Source organism: Nomascus leucogenys, chromosome 6 (genome assembly GCF_006542625.1).
Source record: "Nomascus leucogenys isolate Asia chromosome 6, Asia_NLE_v1, whole genome shotgun sequence".
Taxonomy (NCBI): domain Eukaryota; kingdom Metazoa; phylum Chordata; class Mammalia; order Primates; family Hylobatidae; genus Nomascus; species Nomascus leucogenys.
The window spans coordinates 29085013-29091755 of NC_044386.1; positions in this window are offsets into that span (position 1 = coordinate 29085013).

Here is a 6743-nt window from a genome sequence, read left to right on the forward strand (position 1 = left end):
AATTAATGTGTGTGATCTTAGTATATCGATAGCTTTGATTTTGTGAGTGGTTTACTAGTCATTTATTATGATTCCCATGAACTCTGATATGATTCATTGTGGTTTTAACTCAGGTTGAATAAAAGCATCCATTTCTTTTATAGGAAGGTTTGTTTAATTCTCATGTTCTGTGATCATCTCTTTGAGAATAAAATTCAGTCCCTAATAGTTGAAAAGAATCAACTTAGTAAATTATGTCTTGATATTTACTTTATCAAGATGTGTTTCATTTGTGTTCTGAGTACCAGTGAGGGGATACCATGGTACAGTGTTTTGAATTGTGTACTAATATCATTAAAGCATGGGATTTTTGTGGCTTTTTTAAAAATGTGACTTAAGTGTAAGCGTGGACTTTAACTTATTAGTAAGTTGTGTATTTCCTAGTATCTAGGGGGAAAAAATTTAAGTCCAGCCTTTCATAATAACCTTTTGACTGTCAATTTTAGATCTCTTTAGAAATATTTCCTATAGTTGGTCAGGCGCGGTGGCTCACACCTGTAATCCCAGCACTTTGGGAGACTGAGGCGGGCGGATCATGAGGTTAGGAGATCGAGACCATCCTGGCTAACACGGTGAAACCCCGTCTCCACTAAAAATACAAAAAAAAAAATTCTCCAGGTGTGTTGGCAGGCACCTGTAGTCCCAGCTACTCCGGAGGCTGAGGCAGGAGAATGGCGGAAGCCCAGGAGGCGGAGCTTGCAGTGAGCTGAGATCGTGCCACTGCACTCCAGCCTGGGCGATGGAGACAGACTCTGTCTCCTAAAAAAAAAAAAAAAGAAAGAAAGAAATATTTCCTATAGGCATGGGTCTTTATGTGTTCTAGCTTCTCAAGGAGCTCTTAGTCAATGTCCTTCACACTTTTTTTTTTTGAGGTAGGGTCTCGCTCTGTTGCCCAGGCTGGAATGCAGTAGTATGATCCTGGCTCACTGCAGCCTCAACCTCCTGGGCTCAAGCGATCCTCCTACCTCAGCCTCCCAAGTAGCTGGGACTACAGGTGTGTGCCACCATGCTAGGCTTTTTATTATTATTATTTTGTGGACATGAAGTCTCACTATGTTGCTCAGGCTGGTCTCAAACTTCTGGGCTCAAGCAATCCTCCTGCCCCAGCCTCCCAAAGTGCTGGGATAACAGGCGTGAGCCACCATGCCTGGCCTCCTTCACTCTTTTTATGATAATCTCTCCTAGTCTTGACTGTTTTCAGAGCAGTGGCCCTGGGTTGCTGGCAGTAAATTCATCATACTGCCAGTAGTTTATAGTCAGTGATGTGTTTCTCAGTAGAAGATTCTCTCATTCACTGTACATCTCAAGAGACAGCACTTTAGTGAAACTTCAGGAGTTTTTGTTTGACATCTTTCAGAAATGCTTGACATACAGTCTTGCCTTCTGAAAGTATACTGATACTTTGCTGAGGATCAGCATTTTTTATTGTAATTTTATTATTATTATTATTATTTTTTTTTTTTTTTTTTTTTTTTTTTTTTTTTTGAGACGGAGTCTCACTCTTTCACCAGGCTGGAGTAAAGTGGTGCGATCTCGGCTCAGTGCAAGCTCCACCTCCTGGGTTCATGCAATTCTTCTGCCTCAGCCTCCCAAGTAGCTAGGACTACAGGCGCCTGCCACCGCACCCGGCTAATTTTTGGATTTTTAGTAGAGACAGGGTTCCACCATGTTGGCCAGGATGGTCTCGATCTCTTGACTTCGTGATCCACTCGCCTCAGCCTCCCAAAGTGCTGGGATTACAGGCGTCAGCCACTGTGCCCGGCCTATTGTAAACATTTAAGGTGTACAACATGATGTTTTGATACACATAGTAAAAAGGTTACTATAGTCAAGTAAATCAACATATCCACTTCTCACATAGTTGCCCTTTGTGTGTATGTGACAAGAGCACCTATAATCTCTTTTAGTAAAATCCTGAGTCAAATGCAGCATTTTTAACTGTAGTCCTCGTGTGCACATTAGATCTCTAGGCTCACTCATCCTGTGTATCAGCCACTTTGCATCCTTTAGCCCTACATTACCCATTTCCTCTCCACTAGCCCGTTGGAATCACCGTTTTATTTTCTAGCTCTGTATGACTTTTTTAGGCTTCACATGAAAGTGAGGGTCAGTTTTATAAACACTCATTGTCCTGCTCTGCTGTGTCGACTTCAGTGGTAGCACTTTTGTTGCAGTTGCAGTGCTTGTTTCTGCACTAATTGGTCTTGGACTGCCTCTTGTTTTTGCAGTTCTAGGTGCACCCTGGGATTCCAGACATCAGCACCATCCTTTCCCTTCATTCTCATTTGCATTCACAAATAACTAAGGAGGTTCCCACAAACCTTGGTTCTTAGAATAGAGTTCTCTGAACAGTGAACATTCTGGTCACTCACTAGGAGGGTCTATCTTAACACTGCAAATTAGTAAATTGGCATTCTGTACATTAATATCTTGTCAGTTTGATTCCTGTAATTCAGAAACAGGAGTTCTGTGATGGAGGCTAAAACAAGGCTGAGATGGCACATTTTTACTTTCTTGGAGGGCCTTCATTGAATAGTCAGCCAACCTCCAACTACAGCATCTCTACCATTTTGCTAACTTCAAAACGCACCTTGACAGCAAGCAGATCTCTGAAGCCTGTCAGTCAGCCATTAACACTATTTAGAAGTCCCTGTGGCCGGGCGCGGTGGCTCACACCTGTAATCCCAGTACTTTGGGAGACCGAGGCGGGCGGATCACGAGGTCAGGAGATCCAGACCATCCTGGCTAACATGGTGAAATCCCGTCTCTACTAAAAATACGAAAATATTTAGCCGGGCGTGGTGGCGGACGCCTGTAGTCCCAGCTACTCCGGCGGCTGAGGCAGGAGAATGGCGCGAACCCGGGAGGCGGAGCTTGCAGTGAGCCGAGATCGCGCCACTGCACTCCAGCCTGGGTGACAGAGAGAGACTCCGTCTCAAAAAAAAAAAAAAAAAAAGCCCCTGCACCCCATTTGAGGTGACTCATGCTAAAATTGAGCCAAGTGAGAAGTTCCGTGACTGAATGCAGGAGAACATGGTAAGAATGTGGGCTCCAGGGGCCAACCACCTGACTCCAGTGTTCCCTTCCCCATGTGTGAGCTCTGTGACCTCTCTAAGCCTCAGGTACCCTTTTACAAGAAGAGAACTGAACTCAGCCGGGCGCGATGTCTCACGCCTGTAATCCCAGCACTTTCGGAGGCTGAGGCAGGCAGATCACGAGGTCAGGAGTTCGAGAACAGCCTGGCCAACATAGTGAAACCCCATCTCTACTAAAAATACAAAAAATTAGCTGGGCATGGTAGCGGGCACCTGTAATCCTAGCTACTCGGGAGGCTGAGGCAGGAGAATCACTTGAACCCAGGAGGCAGAGGTTGCAGCGAGCCGAGATTGCGCCATTGCACTCTGGCCTGGGTGACAGAGTGAGACTCCGTCTCAAAAACAAACAAAAAAAAGAACTTAACTCCTCAGGACATTATGAAGAAAAATACATATAAAGCCATCAGTACTGGAATCATTCAGTAAACATTGGCTATTGTTTCCAAACTCAGCCCAAATGAGAATATCCTGTGGTGGCTGCTCCAGTCTCAGCTGCTCTTCTCATAATTCTCCAAATACTGATTATTTTCAACCGCCTATCAGCCCCCATCATATATCTGTGAATAACAGAATTTCAAGGTTAGAGGTCTATTCAAAAAAGGTAGGTTCCTGCCCATAAGGAAAGAAGTAAGAGATCACTTTAGGCAGTTACTGATAATTTAAAACTTTTGTCCTTCAGTTGGTGCAAGCATTCATTTATTCACAATTTTAAATCTTATACTCTCGTGCAATTACAGAGGGTCAGAGAAGTCAAAGCTTGCTCCAGCTTCTTCTTTATACTTTCCCTTCTGCATGCTTGCAGATAAAACTCAGATTTGTGATGCCAAATTTTTTATGTAGACAGTGTTTGGAAGTTGCTACCCCTGGACTTACGAATTGCCTTCATAGAATCTGGGGTTATCCTCACCATTTTTGGTACAGCTGATTTATAGGCAACTTGAAATAACAACAACAACAAATCCCTCATGAATCAGCCAAAGCATGACAGGGAGGTGGGGTAAAGTGGGTACCTCCACCCAGTTCACCAGTATTTCCCAAACCACTCCCAAGCATTTCCTTCACCTGGGCCTCAGCCTGACCAAAGATCAACCTCAGCTTGTTGAGGAGTAAGCAAAATGGGATCATTAGAGAAATGGGGAATGCCTTTGTCAGCTTGGCTTAATAAGGTCACAACCCATCAGCTGACCCTGATGACTCAAGGAGGGAGGCTGAAGTCAGGGTTAGCGCTAGGCTCAAAGGCCAGCTTTTTGGGCAAATTACTCTGAGAACTGCACAGCCACACCATCTGCCCTCTGCAGCATTGCCATTGCCCCATCTGGAGCAGGTACAATGAGGGGCAGCATCATCACAAAGTGGCACCTGAAGTATCAGTGGCTTTGGAATCAGTCTAAGTCCAAGTACTTCCTCTGCCAGTTACAAGTTGTATAAAGTTGGACAACTTAAAGTGTCAGAGTCCCTTGATTTAGGCATGATTCAAGGCCCAGCTTGTGTTCCTACAGGACAACTATGCTCTGTCAATGCACTTCAGTGAGCTATTTCTGCCCTCCCCATCTGTCCATGAGCTCCTTGAGTGCATCCTTATACATTTTTGTTGCTCCACTCTCTGGCATGGTCCCTGTCACATCATAAGGCCTCTAAACATGTATAATGAATTAATAAATACTGAAAAATTGTGATGGTCACTGGAGACTCGGTGGTGATAAGCCTTATTATCTGCCCTATATTATACATCCTATTATGAACATGCTGTCTTTGAGAGCACATTAAACAAATGCATTAACGCAAGGATGAACACTTACCAAGGATTAAGTGTATTGAATACAAGAATCCAGAACAGCTAAAAGAAAAATACTTGTAATATAATGATTGTGTCCGTAGAACTGTGTTATAAACAAAAGAAGGCCAAGGCAAATTGTGTTATTTTCCCAATAGTTTTGTAATCTGTTTTGTGTTCTTACGGTAAGGCCTGATAAGAACCATGTTCCACAATGCGTGTGTAAGCAGGACGTAAAAATACATATAGTTTAAATTCCTGCCTGACATTGAAAATCTAACATTTGATATATCCAAAAACTGTATGAACTTCTGATCCCTAAAAATATATTGTTTTGCCATTAAAGGAGTGACAATTATTCTCACTTCTGATACTTACTTCCATTTTGAGGTACCTTCTGTTACAGTCCTGCCTTGCTCTGCCCTTTTACTCCTTCCTGAATGAGGAAAAATGAAAGAAGAGAATTACAAGATGCCTTCTTATAGAAATATATGTTCTGTTTTGCCTTTCCATGCCTTTAGTTTGTAAGGACGGGCTCCATGGGAGAGGCTTACAGTTGTCCCGTGCTGCCAGTGGATGACAAAGTCTGTCTCGATGCAGTATTAGGAAGCTAGCTGTTGCCACAGACATAAGCTATGTTCTTTAATATCAGTTTCATCAGTAATAGTGATATATCTGTCTGCCTGAAGGCCTGCACCTATTTCTGAGTTATTAGAAATGGGAGAATGGTGATGTTTCTTGTGCTTCCTCAAACCCCAGCTCAACAGTGCTTGCTCGTTAAATAGTATGGACAGTTTATAAAATAGCAGCTCTTTGGAATTCTAATCAAAAAGGAGGGCAACTCTGACCATTGTGAATTAACCTAGAATTGTGAATTAACATGCCTTCTCTGAATGCAGTCTGTTTTTCTGCTGTACAGTGTAAACATTTTTAAACTTAAGATTTGTTTTGCTTTTAGACGTTTTTCTTGGATGTCCGACTGGTCATTTTGTTTTTATTTGACATCATGCTAAAACACGTAACACAGCATCCTTGTAGGCTTCCTGTATAAGCAACAGCCAGTTATAAAATATTATAGAAAAAAGATCCTATTTATAATACCATAACTTCAAAAAAAAACTATGAGTAAACAAAATAAAAAATTATTACCACCTATACAAATAAAACTTTATAATACTACTAAAGAATAAAAATGAAGACATGACCATCTATGAAGAGAATAACAGTACTTATATAAGAAGATTCAATATTATAAAGGTGTCACTGCTTCTTATATCAAATACTAATGTTTACAATTTCCATAAACATACCAAAGGAGGTTTTATTTTAACTAGCGAAGCTGATTCTAACATTCATACGGAAAAATGATCATGCAAGGAGAACCCCAAAAAGTTGTGAAAAATTAATGAAGTTATTAACTCCTACTAAGTACTAAAATACATTATGAAATTATGTAAATTAAAACAGCATAGTATGGGCATATGAGCAGACAAACTGATGAATGAAACAGAAATAGACCTATTTTAGAGTAAGGACATCTGATTTAATAAAAAGTAACTAATGTCTCATACAAAGTACAAGTTTCTCATTTTCATAAAGTCCAGAATGTGTTTCTGCTCAGCAGACTTTCCTCTTCACAAGGATTCTGGACTCAGGCTCTTTACATCTTTGGCTTTGCCATCCTTAACATGTGGTTTTCAAGGTTTTCTTAGCGAATATCTCTAATCCACCTAGCAAGGAGGCAAAGAGGATGGGGCATCTTTTGGGAGGCTTTTATCTGCCAGGCCTATCAGTTCCTAACTGCAGGAAACCTGGGAAACGTACCCTGTTATATG